This window comes from Oryctolagus cuniculus (assembly GCF_964237555.1).
Source record: "Oryctolagus cuniculus chromosome 16 unlocalized genomic scaffold, mOryCun1.1 SUPER_16_unloc_1, whole genome shotgun sequence".
NCBI lineage: Eukaryota > Metazoa > Chordata > Mammalia > Lagomorpha > Leporidae > Oryctolagus > Oryctolagus cuniculus.
Genome location: NW_027208201.1, coordinates 1,508,675 through 1,536,582, shown reverse-complemented (window position 1 = coordinate 1,536,582; position 27,908 = coordinate 1,508,675). Strand labels below are relative to the sequence as shown.

Here is a 27,908-nt window from a genome sequence, read left to right as displayed (position 1 = left end):
ATAGTACTGGGGGACTTCAATACTCCAATCTCAGAAATAGACAGATCATCCGGACAGAAGATCAACAAGGAAACAGCAGATTTAATTGACACTATTGCCCAAATGGATCTAACAGATATCTACAGAACTTTCAACCCTACATCTACAGACTTCACATTATTCTCAGCAGTGCATGGAACCTTCTCTAGGATTGATCACATACTAGGCCATAAAGCAAGTCTCAGCAAATTTAAAAGAATTAGAATCATACCATGCAGCTTCTCAGACCACAGCAGAATGAAGCTGGAAATTAGCAACTCAGGAAACCCCAGAAAGTATGCAAACACATGGAGACTGAACAACATGCTCCTGAATGAACACTGGGTCATTCAAAAAATCAAAAGAGAAATCAAAAACTTTCTGGAAGTAAATGAAGACAACACCACAACATATCAAAACTTATGGGATACAGCAAAAGCAGTATTGAGAGGCAAATTTATAGCAATAGGTGCCTATATCAAGAAATTGGAAAGGTACCAAATAAATGAGCTTTCAGCGCACCTCAAGGACCTGGAAAAACTGCAGCAAACCAAACCCAAATCTAGTAGGAGAAGAGAAATAATTAAAACCAGAGAAGAAATTAACAGGATTGAATCCAAAAAAAATTACAAAAAATCAGCCAAGCGAGAAGCTGGTTTTTTGAAAAAATAAACAAAATTGACACCCCATTGGCCCAACTAACTAAAAAAAGAAGAGAAAAGACCCAAATCAATAAAATCAGAGATGAAAAAGGAAACGTAACAACAGACACCACAGAAATAAAAAGAATCATCAGAAATTACTACAAGGACCTCTATGCCAGCAAACAGGAAAATCTATCAGAAATGGATAGATTCCTGGACACATGCAATCTACCAAAATTGAACCAGGAAGACATAGAAAACCTAAATAGACCCATAACTGAGACAGAAATTGAAACAGTAATAAAGGCCCTCCCAACAAAGAAAAGCCCAGGACCAGATGGATTCACTGCTGAATTCTACCAGACATTTAAAGAAGAACTAATCCCATTTCTTCTCAAACTATTCAGAACAATAGAAAAAGGGAATCCTCCCAAAATCTTTCTATGAAGCCAGCATCACCTTAATCCCTAAGCCAGGGAAAGATGCAGCACTGAAAGAAAATTACAGACCAATATCCCTGATGAACATAGACGCAAAAATCCTCAATAAAATTCTGGCCAATAGAGTACAACAACACATCAGGAAAATCATCCACCCAGACCAAGTGGGATTCATCCCTGGTATGCAGGGATGGTTCAACATTCGCAAATCAATCAATGTGATTCACCACATTAACAGACTGCAAAAGAAAAACCATATGATTATCTCAATTGATGCAGAGAAAGCATTTGATAAAATTCAACACCCTTTCATGAAGAAAACTCTAAGCAAAGTGGGTATAGAAGGAACATTCCTCAATATAATCAAATCAATTTATAAAAAACCCACGGCCAGCATCCTATTGAATGGGGAAAAGTTGGAAGCATTTCCATTGAGATCTGGCACCAGGCAGGGATGCCCACTCTCACCACTGCTATTTAACATAGTTCTGGAAGTTTTAGCCAGAGCCATCAGAAAAGAAAAAGAAATCAAAGGAATGCAAATCTAGAAGGAAGAAGTCAAACTCTCCCTCTTTGCAGACGATATGATTCTGTACTTAGAGGATCCAAAGAACTCTACTAAGAGACTATTGGAACTCATAGAGGAGTTTGGCAAAGTGGCAGGATATAAAATCAATGCACAAAAATCAACAGCCTTTGTATACACAAGCAATGCCATGACTGAGAAAGAACTGCTAAGATCAATCCCATTCACAATAGCTACAAAAACAATCAAATACCTTGGAATAAACTTAACCAAGGACGTTAAAGATCTCTACGATGAGAATTACAAAACCTTAAAGAAAGAAATAGAAGAGGATACCAAAAAATGGAAAAATCTTCCATGCTCATGGATTGGAAGAATCAACATCATCAAAATGTCCATTCTCCCAAAAGCAATTCATAGATTCAATGCAATCCCAATCAAGATACCAAAGACATTCTTCGCAGATCTAGAAAAAAATGATGCTGAAATTCATATGGAGGCACAAAAGACCTCGAATAGCTAAAGCAATCTTGTACAACAAAAACAAAGCCGGAGGCATCACAATACCAGATTTCAGGACATACTACAGGGCAGTTGTAATCAAGACAGCATGGTACTGGTACAGAAACAGATGGATAGACCAATGGAAGAGAATTGAAACACCAGAAATCAACCCAAACATCTACAGCCAACTTATATTTGATCAAGGATCTAAAACCAATTCCTGTAGCAAGGACAGTCTATTCAATAAATGGTGTTGGGAAAACTGGATTTCCACGTGCAGAAGCATGAAGCAAGACCCCTACCTTACACCTTATACAAAAATCCACTCAACATGGATTAAAGACCTAAATCTACGTCCTGACACCATTAAGTTATTAGAGAACATTGGAGAAACCCTTCAAGATATTGGCACAGGCAAAGAATTTCTGGAAAAGACCCGGGAGGCACAGGCAGTCAAAGCCAAAATCAACTATTGGGATTGCATCAAATTGAGAAGTTTCTGTACTGCAAAAGAAACAGTCAGGAGAGTGAAGAGACAACCAACAGAATGGGAAAAAATATTTGCAAACTATGCAAAAGATAAAGGGTTAATAACCAGAATCTACAAAGAGATCAAGAAACTCCACAAAAACAAAACCAACAACCCACTTAAGAGATGGGCCAAGGACTTCAATAGACATTTTTCAAAAGAGGAAATCCAAATGGCCAACAGGCACATGAAAAAATGTTCAAGGTCACTAGCAATCAGGGAAATGCAAATCAAAAGAACAATGAGGTTTCACCTCACCCCGGTTAGAATGGCTCACATACAGAAATCTACCAACAACAGATGCTGGCGAGGATGTGGGGAAAAAGGGACACTAACCCACTGTTGGTGGGAATGCAAACTGGTCAAGCCACTATGGAAGTCAGTCTGGAGATTCCTCAGAAACCTGAATATAACCCTACCGTTCGACCTAGCTATCCCACTCCTTGGAATTTACCCAAAGGAGGCTAAATTGACAAACAAAAAAGTGGTCTGCACCCTAATGTTTATTGCAGCACAATTCACAATAGCCAAGACCTGGAACCAACCTAAATGCCCATCAACGGTAGACTGGATAAAGAAATTATGGGATATGTATTCTTTAGAATACTATACCGCAGTAAGAAACAAAGAAATCCAGTCATTTGCAACAAAATGGAGGAATCTGGAACACATCATGCTGAGTGAAGTAAGCCAGTCCCAAAGGGACAAATACCATATGTTCTCCCTGATCGGTGACAACTGACTGAACACCAAAAAGGAAACCTCCTGAAGTGAAATGGACACTATGAGAAATGGTGACTTGATCAGCATAGCCCTGACTGCTAATGGACAACTTAATACATTATCCCTCTTAGTATTTTTTTTGTCTGTTCTACTTAATATGACTGGTTTAATTCTGTAATTATCACACAGTTATTCTTAAGTGTTGAAAAGTAACTGAAATGTGATCCCTGTTAAACATAAGAGTGGGAATAAGAGAGGGAAGAGATGTATAATTTGGGGCATGTTCGGGCTGACTTGCCCCAATTGGTAGAGTTGGAAACATACCAGGGGATTCCAGTTCAATCCCATCAAGGTGGCATGTGCCAATGCCATCTCACTATTCCAAGTGATCAATTTCAGTTCACAATTGATCATAATGAAAGGACTAAGAGTCAAAGGGAGCACATAAACAAGTCTAGTACCTGCTAACACTAACCGATAGAATAAATAAAGGGGAGAGTGATCCAACATGGGAAGTGAGATACTCAGCAGACTCATAGAATGGCAGATGTCCTAAATAGCACTCTGGCCTCAGAATCAGCCCTAAAGGCATTCGGATCTGGCTGAAAAGCCCATGAGAGTATTTCAGGCATGGAAAGCCAAGACACTCTGGCAAAAGATCTCTGTGAGTGAGATCCCAGTGGAAAGAACAGGTCTTCAAAGAGGGAGGTGCCTTTCTCTGACGGGAGGAGAGAACCTCCACTTTGACTATGACCGTGTCTAAACAAGATAAGAGTCGGAGAACTCAGGGGGCTTCCATAGCCTTGGAAACTCATGACTGGTGCATAGGGAGATTACTGATGCCATAAACAGGAGTGTCAATTTGTAAAGTCAACAACAGGAGTCACTGTGCACTTACTCCTCATGTAGGATCTCTGTCCTTAATGTGCTGTACATTGAGGCTTAATGCTATAAGGAGTACTCAAACAGTATATTTCACTTTGTGTTTCTATGGGGGTGCAAACGATTGAAATCTTTACTTAATGTACACTAAACTGATCTTCTGGAAAAAAAAAAGAAATTATCAATTCCCAACTTAACTCTCACTGGGATTAAACATGCAAATAGGTCTGATCTGATTTCATCATCATTTAAAAAAATCATCTATTATTTTTCATTTTATGTTTCTGTGTGGGAGCAAACTGTTGAAATCCTTACTTTAGGTATACTAAGCTGATCTTCTGTATATGAAGATAATGGAAAATGAATCTTGATGTGAATGGAAGGGGAGAGGGAGTGGGAAAGGGGAGGGTTGTGGGTGGGAGGGACGGTATGGGGGGGGGGAAGCCATTGTAACCCATGAGTCGTACTTTGGAAATTTATATTCATTAAATAAAAGATAAAAAAAATTCAATGAATCAATTCAAAGAAATAATAGTTTGTCATGAACATCATGAATACCTACTATAATTTGCATGATGCTTGGAAACACTATGCTAAGTGAAAAAAGGCCACCAAACCAGTCTGCACAGTGCAGGATTTCATTTGTATGGAATGCTCAGCATTGTCAAATCCAGAAACACAAAGCAGAGGGTGGTTTTCTGATTGTGAGGAGCAGGAATTGAGTGACCACTGAATAAAGAAGTTGATTTTGCGTGATGACAGTATTTTAGAACTTGATAAAAATGATGGTTGCACAAAACAGTGAATGCCACGCATGCCATTAGTTCACTCTAAGATGGTTACTCTTTTGTTGTATTGATTTCACCTCAAAAGTAAAAACCAATTTTTAAAGTCTGGAATTGACAACAGAAAACCTAAAGCCAAAATACATAAAAAAAAACAATAAACAAATGGAATACAAGTTTGTATACTCTGCTACATATAAAAACTTGATGTGCAATTATTACAGCATTTCAAATCTGAAAGTGATACATAATTAAGGGGTTTGTGACAATGTTGTAAACACATGAAACATGATTTAACATGACCAATTACAGTACTGAAAAAATTCCAACTTTTTTTTTGACAGGCAGAGTAGAATGTGAGAGAGAGAGAAAGAGAGAAAAGTCTTCCTTTTCCATTGGTTCACCCCCCAATGGCCACTATGGCCAGTGCACTGCGGCCGGTACACCACACTGATCTGAAGCCAGGAGCCGGGTGCTTCTCCTGGTCTCCCATGTGGGTGCAGGGCCCAACCACTTGTGCCATTCTCCACTGTACTCCTGGGCCACAGCAGAGAGCTGGACTGAAAGAAGAGTGACTGGGACAGAATCTGGTGCCCCAACTGGGACTAGAACCCAGTGTGCCAGCACTGCAGGTGGAGGATTATCCTATTGAGCTGTGGTGCTGGCCAGTCCCAACTAGATTACAAATCTTTTTATTATAAACTCTAAAGGAGGAAAAATAAAACAGGAAACAATCTTGTAAATTCATTTTATTAAAATATGAATATTTAAGTGTCTACCAGTTGACAAGGAAAATATAGAAACTAGTAGAAATGAAGTTTCAAGAGTCTTTACTTGAGATGGAGTTTGTGTTTGTGAGCATAAAGTCTGACTGAGAACATTATACACAGCATTATTTTTAAAAAAGAGAGATAAATTGTGGTAAGTGTTCTGGAATGGTGGGAAATTGCCACCTACAATGCCAGCATCCCAAATAGGCACCAGTTAATGGCCCTGTTGCTTCACTTCTGATCCAGTTCCCTGCCAAAGACATGGGGAAAGCAGCAATAGTTGGCTTAAGATGTTTGGGCCCCTGAAACCCATAGGGCAGACTCAGATGAAGCTCCTGGCTTTGGCCTGAGTCACTGCAGTCATATGGGGAGTGAAGCACTGGAGGGAAGGTCGCTCTATCTCTCCGCCTTCTCTAACTCTGCCTTTCAGTATGTGTGTCTGTGTGTGTGTGCGTGTGTGTGTGTGTGTGTGTGTATATATATATATATATATATAAAATAAGCAAACCTTCTTTAACAGAGAAGAGGATGCTGTCTATAAGGAGGTTAAGCTGAATCAATTACTTTATAACATGGAATGCAAAATCAGAGTTTTATCAATTTTGGTCTAAATATGTGAACTAATGAACTAATGAACTAATCTTTAAACAGCTATTTCCCTTGGAATATACTGTATCCTTTAATCCTTTTAAAGAGTTCTTCTCAGGTCTGAAGAGAATAATGTAGCACTTGGGGACAAAGATGCAGCCCAGGAGCCCTGCACTGGAGCACAAGATGGAGAAGACCTCCATGGCCACCATGATCTTCCCTTTAGTGCTGTGGTAGACAGGCAGGAAGGTCACCCAGACACTGCAGAACACCAGCATGCTGAATGTCAGGAATTTGGCTTCATTGAACATGTCAGGTAGATTCCTGGCTAGGAAAGCCACAGTGAAGCTCGCCAGGGCCAAGGAACCCAGGTAACCCAGGACACAGTAGAAGGCAATGACTGAGCCCTTGTTGCACACCAGGATGATGTGGCCATGCTCAGAGTGTGCATCTGTGTCAATAAATGGAGGAGAGGTCCCCAACCAGATGGCACAAAGAACCAGTTGGATCAGGGAGCAGATGGGAATAATGGAGTTAGGTACTCCTGATATCAGCCAGTGTCTCATCTTTCTCCCAGGGGCAGTGACCTTGAAGGCCAGAAGCACAGTGATAGTTTTGACCAGGATGGTGGAAACAGCCACGGTGAACACCACTCCAAACGTGATCTGCTGGAGGACACAGGTGGCTGTACTGGGACGACCAATGAACAATAAGGAACAGAGGAAGCAAAAGATGAGGGCAATGAGCAGGATGTAGCTGAGACAACGATTGTTGGCCTTGACTAGGGGAGTGTCTCGGTGCTTCACAAAGACACCAAGAACCACAGCAGTGAGTACAGAGAAGCACAGAGCTGTGCAGACCAGGGTCATTCCTAAGGGGTCATCATAAGCCAGGAAGGCCACAGCTTTGTGCAGGCAGTGGTCTCGCTCTGTGTTGGCATAATGCTGCTCTGGACACTTCACGCATTGATCCATATCTGCTAAGACAGGAAAAATGCACCAGCCCAGCTTCAGCCGTGCTTAGTGTTATGTTCCCCGACTTCCAAAAGCACACCGAATAAGCTGTGGGAAGCATGTATCAGAATAATGTATAGGGAAGGATTCCTGATTAATATCATTCATCTAAATTATGGCTAAGACACAACACTATTATTTCTTCTTTATATTCATGAGATCTTATTTTTTCCCACAACAACAACAAAAGACCTACTGTCTCAGGACACTTTGTTGTAATCATCAAATGCCCTCTCTTTTAATTTATTTTTTGACAGAATTAGTGAGAGAGAGACAGAGAGAAAGGTCATCCTTCTGTTGGTTCACTCCCCAAATGGCCACTATGGTCAGTACACTGCGCCGATCCGAAGACAGGGGCCAGGGGCTTCCTCCTGGTTTCCCATGCAGGTGCAGGGCCCAAGCACTTGGACCATCCTCCACTTCCTTCCCAGGCCACAGCAGAGAGCTGGACTGGAAGAGGAGCCACCAGGACAGAATCTGGCACCCCAACTGGGACTAGAACCCAGGGTACTGGTGCCACAGGTGGAGGATTAGCCTAGTGAGCTATGGCACCGGCCCCAAATGCCCTATCTTATCCTGCTTAATTTATGACAGCATAAGTCACTTCTCATGTTTCTGGAGACTCAATCATTCAAGACCAAGGATCCTGCCGCAGTGTCCAGTGTAGGGTATCTTACAGATGACACCTTCTTGCTGTGTCTTCACAGAATACCACATCCTTGCATATAAATGCACTAAATCCTTCAATGAGGCTGGAACCTGTGACTTAGGACACCACTGAAGAAGACCCTCCAATGTACCATCTACTTCAAGGCAAAGTTTCAAAATTTGAAACACCTACCTATCTCATTTATTTATGTCTCTAAAAGCAATCTCTTGGCTTCATTTTTTCAAAACTGATGCCCCTTATTGAGATACTATCGGGAACATGACAATTTACAAAATATCAAGGACAGCCAGTGCTGTGGTGCAGTGGGTTAATGCCCTGGCCTGAAGTGCTGGTATCCCATATGGGCACCGGTTCGAAATCCGGCTGTTCCACTTCCAATCCAACTCTCTGCTATGGCGTGGGTAAGCAGAAGATGGCCCAAGTCCTTGGGCCCTTTCTCCCACATGGGAGACCCAGAAGAATCTCCTGGCTCTTTTTCTTCTTCCGATCAGCACAGCTCTGGCCATTGTGGTCAATTGGGGAGTGAACCATCAGATGGCAGATCTCTCTCTCTCTCTCTGCCTCTCTCTCTGCCTCTCCTCTCTCTGTGTAACTCTGACTTGCAAATAAATAAATCTTTATAAAAATAAATAAAAACAGAGTATCAAGGACAGAGAGGACTAACAATAGCTGATACCAGGTGGAGTACGTCCTCTCATCCTGTAATGAGTTATAATTTCCATTACAGAATATCTTGCAATGTAGATTGCAAATCATTGAATCAGGAGCTCATCTTTGGTAGTTCCCAAATCTTTCCAATATTGAGCCTCTCCAACTATGAGCGTACTGTGTCCACTTATGTCAGTCTTTTATTTTTCTCAATTATGTTCTGTAAATTTATGGTCAAGACTCTTACCTTTACTTCTAGCTATTTTTACTTGTAAGATGTTATAAACACTCAAATTTTTCATTTTCAAATGGTTTGTGGCCGGTATATAAAAATAAAGTAAATTTTTGGATGTTATCCTTATACTCAGTCACTGTTATAGTCAAATACTAAACTTATTCATGTGGATTTTATATTTGTATAAAATATAATCTGAACATCATTTTATTTCTTCTTTTCCAATTCTTTTCTCTTTTGAAAATATTTACTAGACAGGATATGCAGCCTAATACTTAGTCAGATGTGGTTGTGTTGAATGTTCTTATTTTATTCTTTCAACACTGCCTCAAAACTATGGTGTGATTATGCAAATACTCTTTATGAAGAAAATTATGGCCTACTCATAATTTGGGAAGAATTGCTTTTTGTTATTTCTATAACATGCACGGATGTTGATTTTATTATTTTTTGCCATTATTGGGGTTTTTATTTCTTCCTTTGAGGTACTAGTGTATTGTTTTATATTGGGCACCAGTTCTAGTCCCGGCTGATCCACTTCCAATCCAGCTCTCTGCTGTGGCCTGGGAAAGCAGTACAAGGTGGCCCAAGTCCTTGGGCCCCTACATCCACGTGGGAGACCCAGAAGAAGCTCTTGGCTCTTGGCTTTGGATCAGCACAGCTCCAGCCATTGTGGCCAACCAGGGAGTAAACTGCAGATGGAATACCTCTCACTTTCCTTCTCCCCTCTCCCCTCACCCTCCTCCTCCCCTCCTCTTACCCTCTCTCTTCTCTTCCCTCTCCCCCTCCCCTTTTCCCTCCCCCTGTCTCTCTCCTTCTCTCTCTGTGTAACTCTGACTTCCAAATAAATAAATAAATCTTTTAAAAAAAGGAAGTAAATGGCTATAGATTTCCTCTTTTGGGGGTGGTGCCACGGTGCAGTAGGTTAATCCTCCAACTGTGCTGCCTGCACCCATATGGGCACCAGTTCTAGTCTCAGATGCTCCTCTTCCAATCCAGGTCTCTGGTATGGGCTGGGAAAGCAGTTGAAGACGGACTAACTCCTCGGTTCCCCCTGCACCCATGTGAGAGACCAGGAAGAAGCACCTGGCTCCTGGCTCAAGATTAGTGCAGCTCCAGCCATTGCAACCATTTGGGGAGTGAATTAATTGAAGGAAGACCTTTCTCTCTCTCTCTCTCACAATGTCTGTAACTCTACCTCTCAAATAAATAAATAAAAATCTTTAAAAAAATTCCTCTTTTTGAAATGACTTTGTAATACTGAGGAGCCAAAGTTAGGCCATTTTCAAAGAATTCCCTGAATTTTCCTTTTCTCTGAACAGACTTAGTAAATAACTGTTCCTTCTTTTATGAAGGTTTGATAAATCCCCCTCAAAAGAAGCTGTTGGAGATAATAAAAATGTATGGGGACTTCTTAAAAATTCCTCACTTAATGTTATTTGTGCTTTGAGGATGGTTCTGACAAATCCTACTGACAGGAGAATTTGAGAACTACACCTGAGGTTTCAAAAGTATTAACAAGAATCATTTATAATATATCTTCACTATGTTAACTTTTTTGGGAAATCTATATTGATGACCTATTTTCAGTCTTAGTATCTCTTATTTCCTGCATTGTTCCTGCTTCTTCTTGATCAATTGTATTTGTTTTATACAAGAATCAACTTGCTTATCCTGTTTATGTTTGGATTTTATTTTCCTATATTTATCATTTCTTATGTTCTCTTTTGTGTTTAATTTAGTGTTCTTTTTCCGGTACTCAATAAATTCTTAGAAATGATAAGTTCAGATTTTAATATACATTATACATTAATATATAAAATCTGGAATTATAAATTTCTTTGGAATTATAAATTTCACTCTAACTGGACACCAGATTTAATAAACAGTGTTTCTAAATGGAAATATACATCTATCTTCTTTATTCTCTAACCCATGAGTAGTTTAGTGGTGTATTTATATTTCCAAGGCTATCGGAATTCAAGCTGGTGGATGATGCACTCTCCATCATTGCACATGGAACACATAGGAACTTGTGCCCAATGTGTACACACAAAATGCCTTTACCCAAGTCAGTGATATGCAGACCATAACAGTAATCTCCTACATTTCTAATAAACTGAGTTAATGCTACATCATTTTTAATATTAAACAACATAGCAATCACAAAATCAATCTTAGAAAATCCCCACTCTATATAAGTGACTTCATGTTCCGAGCATGTGTAAGGAAGGGTAGGCTAAGCTATGATGTTTAGGTTGGGTGTAATAAATGGATTTTCAACTTTAAAAAAGAAATGATTTCAGTATAACACCATTAAATACTGTAAGTCTGAAGCATTCCAAAGTGATAATTATGGAAAATCCAATATACAAATATTCAGTCCATTTCCCATATCATCTCCCAACCCCATCCACATATTCTCTGTGCTTTACCAATGAAGCCTTTTTCTTAGGTTCTCTGCATGTTGTGTGAACCGGCAATTCCCCAAATTCAGCCACTTCTAATAATTCTACCAAGAATTTACTCCCCATTTAATTCATAATATTAATACTAACATCTGTTGGATGAGATCCACATCATCACCTCAAAGAATGCAGAGACCACCACGTAATACGTCCTACAGACAACTGCATTGTGCATACTTTCATTGCAGTCAATACTACTACTATGATTGCATATCTCTATATTTTTTTCTTACCTGTGAACTAGAAAAGAGCATGAAATACAATCTCCTCACTCAGAATATGGTATATCATAAACATGTTTTACATATCAGTAATACATACCAGTAAATCAAGCACAACATTTATAAGTACCTGCTCCACTGAAAAACAGTGTCAGGTCCTGGGAAAATAAGGACTTGTAGTATCTATGTCTTCAATGTGATCTAAACATCATTTCACAGAAAATGAAAAGTAGATACATATGATACCTGTGTTCATGATGGAGATGGAACTTAGGTGACTGAGTGGTGGTCAAGAGGAGTTTTATAAAGACACTAATGTCTGCTGTATGTGTAAAATAATGCCTGAAAACACATATGTCACTGAGTGAATGTTGAGAATACTGGTGAAGGCACACATGTCCCACATTTGAGTAACCAGGTTTGATTCCCAGATATGGCTCCTGTTCCAGTTTCCTGTCATTGAGGACCCTGGAAGGCAGGGGTGAAGACTGAAGTGGCAGGGTTCCTAACACACACATGAGAGCTCTGGCCTCAGTTCTCAACTCCTGATTCCAGGAATGGTCCAGCCCTGGCCACTGCAGACATTTTGGAACTGGACCAGAAGATAGGAGATTTGTTTATATCTGCCTGTCTTGTTCAAGGCCGATGCAGACTAACATAATAGGGTAAGTATTTATAATAATAATTTCATTATTAACTTAAAAGTGGAGATCCTTGTCTCTGCAGTTCTCCTCTAGGCCCTTTCCACTTCCTTGGATGGATGGGGGAGAATAAAGGAGAAATGAGGAATTTCTCCAAATAGGTACACTTACCTGTCTGATTGGAAATCTCATTCTCTGGGCACAGAGTGCAATCAAAACAACAGGCAGCCTTTCCCTCTCGAGGGGTCTCCCTGAATCCAGGGCTACAACTCGCACTGCATATGGACTGGGGAGGCTGAGGACAATCAGATATGTGTTGGTCACTACTGAGAGTATCACCCATTCTTCTACCAACTAGGGTGTTTTAAAATACTGAAATCAAAATAAACTTAACTTGCACATACATCTACATCCAATTTTACAGACTGAATGCCATGTTTATTGTATGCTGTGAAATGTATGAGAATTGAGAAATATGACTGAATAGCTGTGTTCCCTTCATATCCAGCAGAAATACAGTAAGAAAAATCTCTTAGTTGGGAAGGTGAGTTGTTAAATGGCATAAATAGCCATTTACTGTGCTATGAGTAAACAGAAACCTCCACAACATGATTAATCATTTGGGGCTAGCAATGTAGCATAGTAGGTTAAGCCTTGGCCTGCAGTATCGGCATCCAATATGGGTGCCAGTTCACATCCCTGCTGCTCCTCTTCCCATCCAGCTCCTTGATAATGGCCTGGGAAAGCAGTGGAAGTTGGCCCAAGTCCTTGGGCCCCTGCACCTACGTGGGAAACCTGGAAGAAGCTCCTGGTTCCTGCCTTCAAATAGACCCAGCTCTGGCCATTGTGGCCATTTGGGGAGTGAACCAGTAGATGGAAGACCTCCATCTGTCTCTCCCTCTTTCTGTCTCTAACTCTGCTTCTCAAATAAATAAATCTTTTTAAAAGATATTTAAAAAATATCTTATTATTCTATTTACTAATCTTATTTATTTATTTCAAAGGCAGAGTTAGAGAGAGGCAGAGGCAGAGACAGGTCTTCCATCCACTGGTTCACTCCCCAGATGGCCACAATGGCCAGAGCTATGCCGATCCAAAGCCAGGAGCCAGGAGCTTCTTCCCAGTCTCCCACATGGGTGCAGGGGTCCAAGGACTTGGGACATCTTCTACTGGTTTCCCAGGCCATCACAGAGAGCCGGATCAGAAGTGGAACAGCTGGGACTCGAACCAGCACCCATATGGAATGCTGGCACTACAGATGGCAGCTTTACCCACTATGCCACAGCACTGGCCCCGATAAGTCATTTTTTTAAAGATTGGCTATTTTTGAGTAGTGCAAAGAATTATTATTAGTTCCAATACACCTGTTCAATTTTTGTGGCACACTCTATCAAATCTTCATATAAAGACAAGTGTTGACCATGTGGAGCATATGGAGAAAACTTCCCTACTTTCACCTTAATTCCTACACCATCTGGGAAATTACAATAGTTGAGAATGTCATACTCTCCATTCAATTTGTGTTCCTGATTGAAATTCACTGTGTCTCCAGCAGGATTGTTAAGCTGGAGGTTCTTCAGAAAAGGGTGCAGCTAAAAGAGATGCATCATCTGATGATAAAGGGCATCCCAGGGTTCAGACACAAAGCCTAAATTACTGAAAGTCTCTTATCATCTGAAATGCCTTGCTGAAGATGTCAACATATTACAGGCGCACAAGGGAGACACAGAAATGAAAGGCCATGGAAAACTAATGATAATGTGTCTAAAATATCAGTAAGAATCAACAGAAAACTCCCAAACATGCACACCTACACAGTAAGGAGGCTGACTGCTCAGACAAATCTCAGCTGTTGAGTCAAACCCACACCCTTTTCCTACTGAAGTATCCAGGACATCAATCTGCAAAGCGAGGTTATCAGTGACTGATTTCTGCTTAGTTACATTATATGATAAGGCTCAACATCTTTTATCAACTTAAAGAACTAATCTTCTTCCTGTTGGGAGGGAAGTACAGTTATCTTTTTAGAACTCTATGAAATACCTGAAATCTGTTCTCTGAAAAATTTTAAAAAGAACTTCACAGGAAACCTCTAGATTTCTCCTATGGAAAGCAGTAGAAGGGCAGGCTGTTGAGGCCTTATATAAAACAAAGCATCAGCCCAGATTCACAATGCCTTTCTGCTTGCCCACTTGGCTCCATGCTCTTGACAATCACTTAGACCCAAGTCTACATTTATGTCCTGGGCAATACATACAAGTCATATTCCCCAGTGCTTTTGGAGAAGGATTATAAATGATCTGGTTTGCTTAAAACATCTTGACAACAAGTGACAGTATGTAACATCCAATGGCAGAGCCATTACCTGCCAAGGAGAAAACACCAGTCCTTTTCCATTTCCTCCTGGTGACATTTCTACTTGTTGAAGAATCATCTCATGTATGGCATGAGCCACAGCATACACAGCATTGTATATATTGTAACTCTCTTCTGTCATGGTCATGTCAAAATGGTGCCAAAGCAACCATTCCAAGGATGCACTGGGTGGACAGTTCTCCAAAGCTTTACAGGTAAGTTTAGAAATTGAGGAATTAAAATATGGCAGCCAGAAGTCAGCAAGGAAAGGGTCCTCTGGGTATCTGGATGGATTGGCTGTTCGGATAAAATCTGTGAAACCAGGAATTTCACCATGGTGATGTGAGAAAATGAGTGCCCATGGAATGAGTCAAGTAGGAAATAGTGATATCCCATTGTGAGGTGGTGACCCACACTTTCCACATCATTATATGTTGCCACCTTCCAAAGGTCAGGCCTAAAAAAGATTCACTGTCACCAAAAATAATAACAACATTTGCTGATGATTTCATGATCTGCCAGTGATACAATGAGGTTCTTGAGTAATACAGCAACACAGTAACAGGGATCATTTTCAAAAAGGCTACAGAAACTCCATTCCTACACTTGATCTTAGCCAACTCCACTCTCAATTCTGAGAGAAGTTGCATACCTTTCTCATCATCTGAGATGGCCAGCCCCACCCATGTCCAACATAAATGAAGCATCAGAGACACCATGCCATGCACCAGAGTCATCTCCTTGGGAGCCATCTGATAGAGGGAAGGAAACTTGCCATTTTCACTCAGAATAGGATCAAAAGTGCCGAAAGTTAGCTAAAGGGAAAATAAAATATGAAGCAACAAGAGGAACCGGGTTTCCAAAAATCATAATCTCAGTTCTGACAGGCATTAATCAAAATATGGTCAAAGTGGGCTAGCGCTGTGGTGCAGCGGGTTAATGTGCTGGCCTGAAGTGCCAACACATATGGGCGCTGGTTCAAGTCTTGGCTACTCCACTTCCAATCCAGGTTTATGCTATGGACCAGGAAAGCAGCAGAAGATGGCACATGTCCTTGGCCCCCTGCACTCACCTAGGAGATCAGAAGAAGCTCCTGGCTCCTAGCTTCAGATCAGTGCAGCTCTAGCCATTGCAGCCAATTGGGGAGTGAACCATTGGATGAAAGAATTTCTCTCTCTCTCTCTCTCTCTCTCTCTCTCTCTCTATCATTCCCTGTCTCTCCCCTCTCTGTTTAACTCTGACTTGCAAATAAATAAATAAGTCTTTTTAAAAAGCTGGTCATAACTCTTTAATTAACAATTATTCTTAGGTGTTTAAATTTAACTGAAATGTGATCCCTGTTAAATATAAGAGTGGGAATAAGAGAGGGAGGAGATGCACAATTGGGGGCATGCTCAATCAGACTTGCCCCAAATGGTGGAGTTAGAAATGTGCCAGGGGATTCCAATACAATCCACTCAAGGTGGCATGAACCAATGCATCTCACTAGATCAAGTGATCAGTTTCAGTTCACAAATCATCATAATGATAGGATTAAGAGTCAAAGGGATCACATAAACAGGACTAGTGTCTGCTAATACTAACTGATAGATTTAAAAAGGAGAGAACCATGCAACACGGGAAGTAGGATACACAGCAGACTCAATGAATGGTAGATGTCCTAAACAGCACTCTGGCCTCAGAATCAGCCCTTAAGGCATTCATATTTGGCTGAAGAGCCCATGAGAGTATTTCAGGCATGGAAAGCCAAGACACTTTGGCAAAAAAAAAAAAAAAAAAATCTCTGCGAGTGAGATCCCAGTAGAAAGAATGGGCCATCAAAGAAGAAGGTACCTTTCTCTGAAGGGAGGAGAGAACTTCCACATTGACTATGATCTTGTCTAAATAATATCAGAGTCAGCAAACTCAAAAGGCTTCCATAGCCTTGGCAACTCATGACAAGAGCCTAGGGTGAATACTGATGCCATAAACAAGAGTGTCAATTTGTTAAGTCAAAAACAGGATTCACTGCGCACTTACTCCCCATGTAGGATTCTGTCCTTAATGTGTTGTACAATGTGAATTAATGGTGTAAATAGTACTCAAACAGTACTTTATACTTTGTGCTTCTGTGCGGGTGCAAACTGTTGTTGAAATCTTTACTTAATATATACTAAATTGATCTTCTGTATATCAAGACAATTGATAATGAGTCTTGATGTGAATGGAATGGGAGAGGAAGTGGGAGATGGGAGGGTTGCAGGTGGGAGGGAAGTTATGAGGCGGGGGAAGCCACTGTAATCCATAAGCTGTACTTTGGAAATTCATGTTTGTTAAATAAATGTAAGAAAAAAAAAACTGGTCATAGGAAAAAAAGCAATCAATCATTTCTTTTTATTTGTCTTTTTTGGGGGCATATTGGTTTTTATTAACATTTATAGCTGAACTAAAGTTGCATGATCAAAATGCAATAGAATTCTTTCATTGGCAATAACTGGTTATATTGTATGATTTTTTAAAATTTAAAGATTAACCGTCATGTTCACAAATATTTTCTTTTTTTCAGATTACATTGATACATTTATTTTTTCCACTTTCATTTAACTAATAATTTATTTTTCTAGTCATCCTCACTCCTTTAGAATATTCTAAGGAAAAATTAACAATGTAATAGTTCCAGGAAAAAACTCTGTCTTCTCTCTCTCTCTCTCTCTCTCTCTCTCTTCCTGTATTTCAAAAAGAAAATATGGCTTTTCCACCAGTTTCCTGAGTATTTGCCCTTTGAGATTATGTACTTTAACAGATGCTTAAATCCAGTCTCCTCCTCTCACCCTTCTAAGCTCCAGAGATTGGCATCAGCCAAAAATAGCTCTCTCTCTCCTCATGACACCCCGCTCACCTGTGCAAACTTGTAGAGTCCCAGCAGTGTCCCAATTTGGGCAGAAGTTGCCCACGTTGTCCCTGTCAGTACCGCTGTGGAACTGCTCTCTCTTCCCTAAGTGTAATTCGGGATGCTCTCAACCATCCCTGAGAACCAAAGGAAGGGAGTCTGTAACATCCTTCGATTACTGTGTAGGACACTGAAGACATCATATCCCAGAGACACATTGGGTAGAAGATGTGGGCTCCTGTTGATCTCTTCAGTGGCGAGGACCAAAGCCAGAACATGCTGATAGTTCTTAGACTCCAACCTGCATACAGGGCACAGGAGTCCTTAGGGACAAGACTCCAATTATGACTGGCCTCAAATCCAATTCAGTGACTTGTGTGGCCTGAAAGTTTGTAAGATTCTTTTCCAAATACATCATTTCTGAAGTTTTCAGTTTGGTGTTTGCCTTTAACTGCATCTTTGCTTTTATGTGGTCTATTTCTATATTTCTTTATATTCTGAGGTGAGTAAATTAAATGCCTGCAGGTTTAGGGGTATAATTCCATTTCTTTTTACTTTAATACCATTTATTTTACTGACTCTCAAATTTTAAAGAGCTCAGAAAATTAGTGACTATTATTCAGACTAATCATAAGGGGAGGATACAACTTTCCAAGGGGAAGAAAACAACAGCAACTACTTCTTATGTGCAACATTTTAAACAGATTGGCAATGGTTCCAGAAAACACAGACAAATCAGAACAGAACAGCAAATAGAGCTCGATCTCTGTGTTTATACAAAAGTTTCATACATCATTAAGGTAGAATTGAAAAATAAGTCGAAAAATAAGAAATTATTCTAATAATAGTGAAAGTAAAATATCAGGAATGAAAAACTGAAGGAATAAACTTGTATTTGATGAGAAAGTAAATTCTAGAGGCTCCAAACAGTTTATAATAAAGTTAAGTCCAGGAAAAAAAAGAAACTGGCAAAAAGGCAGAAAGTAGAGGACACAAGATTTTTGCATTTTACTCTTCTTTCAAGTTCGTGCTTGTTTCTACTGTAAAGATCCCACTCTCAACAATATTTAAGATAAGCAGCAACTTCATAAGAACATTTCACAAAGTTCTTTAAAAGGGAAATAACACGTTAAAATTAAGATAAAAAGAGCAAGAAATCAAATAATATATGAAGACATGAGGTATACATATGATCAACCTATCTACACCTATCTATCCATAAAAATACTAACATTAACAATGAGAAACCATTTGTACATGGACAACCAGGAATAAATCCCTCTTTTTTTTTTTTTTTTTTTTTTTGACAGGCAGAGTGGACAGTGAGAAAGAGAGACAGAGATTAAGGTCTTCCTTTTTGCCGTTGGTTCACCCTCCAATGGCCGTCGCGGCTGGTGCGCTGCGGCCGGCGCACCGCGCTGATCCGATGGCAGGAGCCAGGAGCCAGGAGCCAGGTGCTTTTCCTGGTCTCCCATGGGGTGCAGGGCCCAAGCACCTGGGCCATCCTCCACTGCACTCCCTGGGCACTGCAGAGAGCTGGCCTGGAAGAGGGGCAACCAGGACAGAATCCGGCGCCCCGACCGGGACTAGAACCCGGTGTGCCGGCGCCACTAGGCGGAGGATTAGCCTAGTGAGCCGCGGCGCCGGCCCAAAATCCCTCTTTTAAAAGTAAACATGAGCGCTGGCACCACAGCTCTATAAGCTAATCCTCCAACTGCGGTGCTAGCACACTAGGTTCTAGTCCCGGTGGGGGCGCTGGATTCTGTCCCGGTTGCTCCTCTTCCAGTCCATTTCTCAGCTGTGGCTGGGAGTGCAGTGGAGGTTGGCCCAAGTCCTTGAGCACTGCACCCATGTGTGAGACCAAGAGAAGCACCTGGCTCCTGGCTTCGGATCAGCGCAATGCGCCAGCCTCAGCGCACCGGCCGCAGCAGCCACTGGGGGGTGAACCAATGGAAAAGGAAGACCTTTCTGTCTCCCTCTCTCATTGTCCACTCTGCTTGTCAAAAAAAAAAAAAAAAAGTAAACATGAGGGGCTGAAACTATGACATAACAGGTAAAGCAGCCATCTGCAGTGCCAGCATCACATATGATGCTGGTTCAAGTCCCGGCGGGTCCACTTCTGATCCTGCTTTCTGCTATGGCGTGGGAGAACAGCAGAAGATGGCCCAAGTCCTTCAGCCCCTGCACACATGTGGGAGACCAGGCGGAAGCTCCAGGCTCCTGGCTTCAGATCAGACCAGCTTTGACCATTGCAGCCATTTTGGGAGTGAGGCAGCAGATGGAAGATCTCTTTCTCTCTCTGCCTCTGCCTCTCTGCAACTCTGCCTTTCCGATAAATAAAATCTTTTAAAAAAGTAAACATGAAATGGCAATTCTCTTCTGTATAATTTTTGAAACAGGATATTTCCCTGGGTCAGGGCCAGGGCCAGGGCTAGGGGGTTCTTAGACTATATTCCTCTAACTGCTTTACAATATAGATAACTCTGACTGCAACCGGTGAAAATTGTTGCAGATTAATGAAGTTGACTTAATTATTCTCCACAGTGTGTGTCAATTTTACTCTCTAAAAATATAAAATTCTAATTTATCCATGTATAATAAAGTAACTGAATATAAATAGCAATGTACTCAGCTAGTTTCCATCTCATCAATTCATTAGTTTTCAAAATATACTGTAGATCTCTTTGTTATAATCGATCTTCAATCAAAGATCTTTCTACTGGAGCAGGTGTTTATCAAAGCAATTAGGACAATATTGAGATACCCTCATCCCAAATTGGAGTGCCTCGGTTTCAGCTTGCTCTACTTCAGTATCCAGTTTCCTTCTAAGGCACACCCTGGATGGCAGTAGGTGTTGGCTCAAACATTTGGTTCCCTGCCACCCATGCCCATGGGAGACCTGGATGGAATTTCTGGTTCCTTCATTTGGCCTGGCCCAGATCTCACTGTGTTGGCAATTTGGGGAGTGAACCAGCAGATGGGTGATCTTCTTCTTTGTCTCTCTGCTTCTCATATAAAATACCTAATTATAGTGCTCCTAATTGTAGTACCACAAACTAGGAATCCAATTAGAAAACTTAGAAACACCACAAAATTGGTAAGAAACTAAAATTATGCTAACTCTACAAAGTAAAATAATAATAGGTATAATATTCAAATATGAACATGTTTATATAAAATATTTATGATATTTTGTAACACAAGGAAAATGAGCTAGGAGGAGTCAAGGTCAAATGATCCCACTTGTCATGTCTTCATATTTACATGAAGAAATAGAAAGCATAAGATCAGGGTGATGTGATGATTTTGTGGAACTGAGGCATTTCTCCAACAAAGACAAATTGAAAATTTCATTTGCAAAAGTATTGAACTAAAGACAAATATATTAATTCTGCACATGGAAACATCCTCCCTGTCAAAAAATCCTTCCATTTCCCTATCTGAATTATAAGGTAACGCATTCTCATGGGCCCATAAAGGCTTCTAGCTATTGGATAACTTGGTGTGAACAGGAGGACCTTGTGTAGCTTCAAATATATGCACTTCAGGCATGGATAGGGCATCCAGCACATGGGTCTGGAGAGAAACACTGGCCCAGGCACCTCGGGCCCCTGAGCTGGGGACAGAGAAAATCAGAGGACAAGAAGAGCAGGAGGTTCACCGTGGCTATGATGAGAGACAACTGCCCTCTCCAGCACCCTAGGAAACCCTGCCTTCTGCCCTGGCCAAGATTCATTTCATCAAATTTGACTCAGCCTCCCCTGAATTGTTTTCATTTTACTATTTATTTTTATTAATATAAAGAGAACAGATTTAATATAGTTTATAGATAAAATTCTAATATGATACTTCTCACTTCCTCTCTTGCTCCCTTGCTTCCTCTCCATTCCTGTTGCTTTTCTTTTTAATTTTTGTGATAAAATTTTTAATTTATTGTATAGTACATGAGGTATACATAACAGTTTCTATATGGACATTAGAAATTGTGCACTTGATGGAAACAGTCTCAAGGTGCTGTGGAAAGAACACTTCTCTGTTCCTCTTAGAAATGAACTCATGCAAATAGACTGCATTGTCATCCTAAGGGGATTGGTTTGACCTCTGGCAGTGGTGGAGGGTCTAGATGATAGGGTAAGGTGTAGAGTGATAGCTCACTCAGACCCAAGCCCTACAAATGGGGAAAAACAAAGTATTCTGCCACCTCCTTTTAAAGGTGGAAACACAGTCTGCAGAGGGAGAGAGAGAATAGAATACATTGTGGACAGATGCTAAAGAGAAGGGCACCAAGAGCACTATTATATCTAGAATTGAAACATGCAAGAAGGGCATAGAGATCCTTAGGGAAATGTCTCCAACCATGATTATTATCAACTCCAATGTGATAACCGCTATAGAATGAATGTTCTGTGCAAATATGCATTGGCTGAGATACTGCACTTTAGTATGATCATATTTGATGTGGTTTCTGGGAGGTAAGTACAATTTTTTATGACTTACCTAACTACTTTCTTAGAAATTTTCAATATGAGATTGTGCAGAGAGATTGCTACATCTCTCTAACTGGTGAAGATAGAATAGGAAAGGAAAAATGTCTCTCCTTGAGGCAGGAAATGTGTCTTTCACAGACGCCAACCTCGCGTATCTTAATCCTGGTCTTCCCAGCCTCAGCAATTCTAAAAAATAAATTCCTGTTGTTAAGTCACAAAGTCATGGTATGTTGTTATGTGGAAACTCTAGGTGACTAACACAACATTGAAATGGGGAAGAATGCAGGTTAATTTCATTTGTGACAACAGCTGGCTCTCCCAAGTCCTTGCATTTTGTCTCTGTAGCAAATGGCAGAGAGGCTCTGGAATATTTTTTTCTAAATCCCATGAACCATGAGGAAAATAAACTGATTTTCAAGGGAAAAGCAAAACGAATTAAATAGAAATCAGTCTTTGTTTTTGCACATGTTCTACTCATGGCCAAAAATGGTTATTTATATCGGCACATCATCAAATGATTCCCCAAACAGCATACACAGGAGCATGACTCAGCACAAGGTCATGGGATTGATTAACTCACCTGAAGGCTAAGGGGCCAGCAGAGGCAGGATATCTAAATGTGGAGATTGGTGGAGTGCAAGACTTGGCATTTATAACTCAAGCTTCCTCCTTATCAAAACTGAGCATCAGCTTCCCTCCTAAATCAGGAAACTAACTCAAGTTCAAAGCCTAAAGGAAGGAGAATCATGAAAATGCAGAACATATAGAAGATGTTGGAATCATTTATTGGGGGGATGTCAAGTACTATAGATCAAAAGCATGCCACCTAGTGAAATTTAATGGCTGCTATCTATTTTTATTTTTTTAACTTTTATTTAATAGATATAAATTTCCAAAGTACAACTTTTGCATCACAGTGCCCCCCACTTCAACTTCCCTCCCATCTCCCACTCCCTCTCCCATCCCATTCACATCAAGATTCATTTTCAATTATCTTTATATACAGATCAATTTAGTACATATTGAGTAGTTTTTAACAGTTTGCACCCACACAGAAACACAAAGTGTAAAGTACTGTTTGAGTACTAGTTATACCATTAATTCACATAGTAAAACACACTAAGGACAGAGATCCTACATGGGGGGTAAGTGCACAGTGATTCCTGTTTTTGACTTAACAATTGACACTCTTATTTATGATCAGTAATCACCCTAGGCTCCTGTCATGAGTTGCCAAGGCTATGGAAGCCTCTTGTGTTCACCAACTCCAATCTTATTTAGACAAGGTCATAGTCAAAGTGGAAGTTCTCTCCTCCCTTCAGAAAAAGGTACCTACTTCTTTGAAGACCTGTTCTTTCCACTGGGATCTCACTCACAGAGATCTTTAATTTAGGTCTTTTTTGTTTTGCCTGAGTGTCTTGGCTTTCCATATCCATCAACAGCAGACTGGATAAAGAAATTATGGGACATGTACTCTATAGAATACTATACAGCAGTCAAAAACATTGAAATCCGGTCATTTGCAACAAGATGGAGGAATCTGGAAAACATTATGCTGAGTGAATTAAGCCAGTCACAAAGGGACACATATCATATGTTCTCCCTGATGGGGGATAACTAACCTAGCACCAAAAAGGAAACCTGTTGAAGTGAAATGGACACTGTGAGAAACAGTGGCTTGATCAGCCCTTGTCCTAACTTTTGAGGAACAGCATACTGTTTTATTGCTATTATTATTTTGGTTCTACTTAATACCATTGGTTGAACTATTTAATTAACACAAATTTATTCTTAGGTATTTAAATTTAACTGAAAAGTGATCTCTGTTAAATATGAGTGGGAATAAGAGAGGGATGACATGTACAGTTTTGCACATGCTCAATCAGACTTGTCCCAAACAGTAGAGTTAGAATTGTGCCAGGGGATTCCATTTCAATCCCATCAAGGTGGCTGCTATCTATTTTTCTACAGAAATCTGAAAAGTATGTTCATATAAATAATTATTATTGGTAATAGTCTAACTCCAAATAGGTCTTATTCTCTGAATCTTTCCTCAAGACCTGCATGCAGATAGACTTGCAGGCCAAGAAAAAACACCACACATTTCTACAGGCACTGACAGAAAACTTCCTCAAGGAGGGAACGCAGATGTCCCTTTTATTTCAAGTGTCCTGCGTATTCAGTCATGATGAACTGTCTACTGTATGTTGATGGCCTGTTCATGCCCACTGTGTGCCAGACAGAAAGAGGCATCTTTCAATTATTGGGTACAGGATTTTATGTGTTTCCAACAAATCCAATTGTGCACTTGATTTTTCAAGCATCTTTGTATTACCTATGTTGTTTTCTGGGTGAGATAAGTTGAAAATCCTCCTTCTTAGAAAAATATATTTTCTGGGGCTGGAGCTGTGGTGCAGTGGGCTAACATCCTGGCCTGAAGTGCTGACATCCCATAAGGGCAGTGGTTTGAGATCCAGCTCCTCCACTTCTGATCTAGCTCTCAGCTATGGCCTGGGAAAGCAGCAGAACATGGCCCAAGTCCTTGGTTCCCTGCAACTGCATGGGAGACTTGGAAGAAGCTCTTGGATCCTGGCTTCAGATTGGTGCAGTTCCGGCCATTACAACCAATTGGGGAGTGAACCATTGGGTGGAAGATTCTCTCTCTCTGCCTCTCCTCTCTCTTGAAAATTTTTCACAAATAAATACATTAATATTTTAAAAAAGAAGAAATTATGTTCTCATCTGTATCTATACTTCCTCTTCTCTTCTTTGTCATTTTCTAGTGTTTCTCTAATCCCTCTGCCCTCTTCATCTCCTCATCCTTATCCTCCACCTCCTCTTCCTTATAAAGCTATATATGATCTCTGCCAAACAGGCTTTTGCTGACAGTTTGCATGTGGATACATTATATAATTCCATCCTTTATCTCTTTGAACAGGTAATCAGTAGTAAAAGATATTCTGATGCTGGGAAATGTAACAGTTGGGAGTTTAGAGTCTAAAGCAGTTATTTTAAATTCAATGTTGTTTTATTCTGCTGTCATCAAAAATGGCCTATTTTTCTTCCATGTGTCTAATAAGGCTGCTTTATAAGGTCCTTATTGAATGATTTTTCACCTGTGAAGTACCTGTGTTCTTATCACGGTCTTTTCCTCCACTTAAGAACCATGTTGGTTTCTCCGGATCATGGGATGATCCCATGTTGAATGATTTCATGTTCTTCTTCAGACTCAGTGTTTATCTGGGATTCCACATTAATTTGCCCCAGCTTGATGGGGACCTACACACAAATCTTTTCCTATTTGGATGGCTCTTGGCCTTTGTCTGTTGCTGGTTCATGCAAAAATGGACAAGTGTTAACAACCCACTTCCCTTCTTTCTGGGATTTTCTTCTCAAGCAAATTCAGCAAACTAATCAGAATGATATTGTTTGAAAGACCTTGATGTTTTGTTGTAGAAACTCTCATGCTTTATTTGAGAAGAAAGAGAATGGAATTTCAGATCAATAAACTTGCATTTTTTATTTAATGAGGAATAAGGGAAGTCCAAAACACAAGGAAGCAGAATTGGGAGTGGCTCCTAGTCACCACATGTGGAGCTGAATGCCACAGCACCCCCAGGTCTACCAGATAAGGCATCACAGAGTGCATCCCAACAGTCTCCCTGTTTCAGTAAGTGTTCAAGGTGATTCTGAGGGTTGCAGAAACAAGGAAACAAACAAAATTACCCTCCTCTTAAAAAGTTGGCATCTCAGTGAGGTAAGACTTCCTATTCCAGAATTTAAAACTTCCATAATATACTGTTCAAGTAAGATGTAAATTCCTGGCCCAAGGGATACAAGGTGCATTAGAATTATTTTACATTACAGGATTACTAGGTTTCACCAAAACAGTGGGGAAGAAACCAGAAGGACTCTCCCTTCTCACAATTCCCCAGGAGAACCCTCAGAGTCACCAACCCAGCTCCTCTCCAGGTCTCACAACCTGGCACAGAGCCTGGAAGGGTCTGTTGAGCTGCAGAGCAGTGAGGAGCCAACAGGGGGTAGTGGCGGGAACACACTTTGCTCCTCTGCAGCTCGGCCATCAGGGGTCGCACACGTAAAGACCCATATCCTCATATTCTGCACCAAAAGAGCAAGGTGGGTTGGGGCCTTTTCTCATTCCTTGTGACACATGACCCATATTCCTGTACAGGACATGGTTCCTGCCTCTGTCCTCTCACGAGAAACTTGTGCTCACAGTGCTGAGCCTCCTGACTTTGGCTGCAGATCAATGTGGGGGTATTCATTATGGCTGATGTGTGGCTCTCTGTGAATTTCAGGTGTTACTCTGGAGGAGCTGACTTGAGAGGTTCTACAAGAAAGAGCCCTATATCCACCCCAAATCACCTCAGTTGCATCACTGCATTCTTGCAGGAATGTTCAAATCCATCCTTAGCCTCAGGCTCCCTCTAGTGTTGTGGTCGGTATTGACCTGACTGAAAGGAAGGGAGACCTGGGCATAATAGCAGTAGACAGCTCCAAGTCAAGACTGGGTGAACTGAAACATCCATGTAATGGAAACGATCTCCATGGGAACACCAGATGGCCCTGCAGAAATAAACATGTGTGTGTACAGGAAGTCTGAAAGACTACTTAGATAGGAGCTGCCTCTGAGCAATGGGATTGCAGTTGGTTTTCCTTTCTCCTTTATAAGTGCTTAGATTTATTTGCCTTAAGGATACTATGGAACAGTAACTGAAAACAGGCCAATTTCACATTGAATTTAAAACTGAATGCCAACGTGTTTCATTTTAATGAAATAAACAAGCCTATCATACAACAGACAACTCATGAAAGGTAAGTCAGCATGGAATATGCTACTCAGAAAATACATAAACATATGATCTAGCTATGGATGATAGAATTATAATGAGATATTATTGGCACATTAACTCGGGAATTCATTTTTACATGCAAAAATATAGAATTTCGGCCGGCGCCGCGGCTCACTAGGCTAATCCTCCGCCTAGCGGCGCCGGCACACCGGGTTCTAGTCCCGGTCGGGGCGCCGGATTCTGTCCCGGTTGCCCCTCTTCCAGGCCAGCCCTCTGCTGTGGCCCGGGAGTGCAGTGGAGGATGGCCCAGGTGCTTGGGCCCTGCACCCCATGGGAGACCAGGAAAAGCACCTGGCTCCTGGCTCCTGCCATCGGATCAGCGCGGTGCGCCGGCCGCAGCGCGCCGGCCGCGGCGGCCATTGGGGGGTGAACCAACGGCAAAAGGAAGACCTTTCTCTCTGTCTCTCTCTCTCTCACTGTCCACTCTGCCTGTCAAAAAAAAAAAAAAATATAGAATTTCAATTCCAGTGACCTTGCCTTTACACACACACATACACACACAATTGTAAAATGCAAGGACTCAGATACCAATTGACTTGGATATTAGAAGACACACATGCTAATGGCTATTCATACACAATTGAGTATGACTCAGGAAGTGTTGCTATGTTCTGAGAAAGCCACATAAAGTTATGATAACTCCCACTAAAGTGCTTCTCAGACTATAACTGCTGAAGACACTGATGGAGGTTTTGGGGAGAAAGAAGTAATTCTAAGAAAAACTGATAACTGTACTGGAGAGGATGGGGACATTTAATTTAAGAAACCTCTATTGGGGTAAAGGCTATCAGAAGATGATTAGAATCCACGTGATCTGGTGCTTCTCCACTTATCTTTAAGAATGATGGAAACTGGAGCTGGGCTTTGGTATAGTATGTTAAGTTTCCACCTTGAGTGCTGGCATCCCACATTTCGTAGGCTCAAGTCCTGCCTGTTCTACACCAAGAACCCTGTAAGGGCGAAAGGAACTCAACAAACTCAACAAAAAAAACTAAACATCCAGTTAAGTAATGGGAAA

The 27,908-nt window shown here is 40.9% G+C and overlaps 1 pseudogene; it reads right to left on the bottom strand.

Moving 5' to 3' along the window:
• Window positions 1-1,155: 1,155 nt before the first annotated feature.
• LOC127489105 (vomeronasal type-2 receptor 116-like) lies at window positions 1,156-26,098 on the bottom strand (annotated as a pseudogene).
• Between the last annotated feature and the right edge of the window lie 1,810 nt (window positions 26,099-27,908).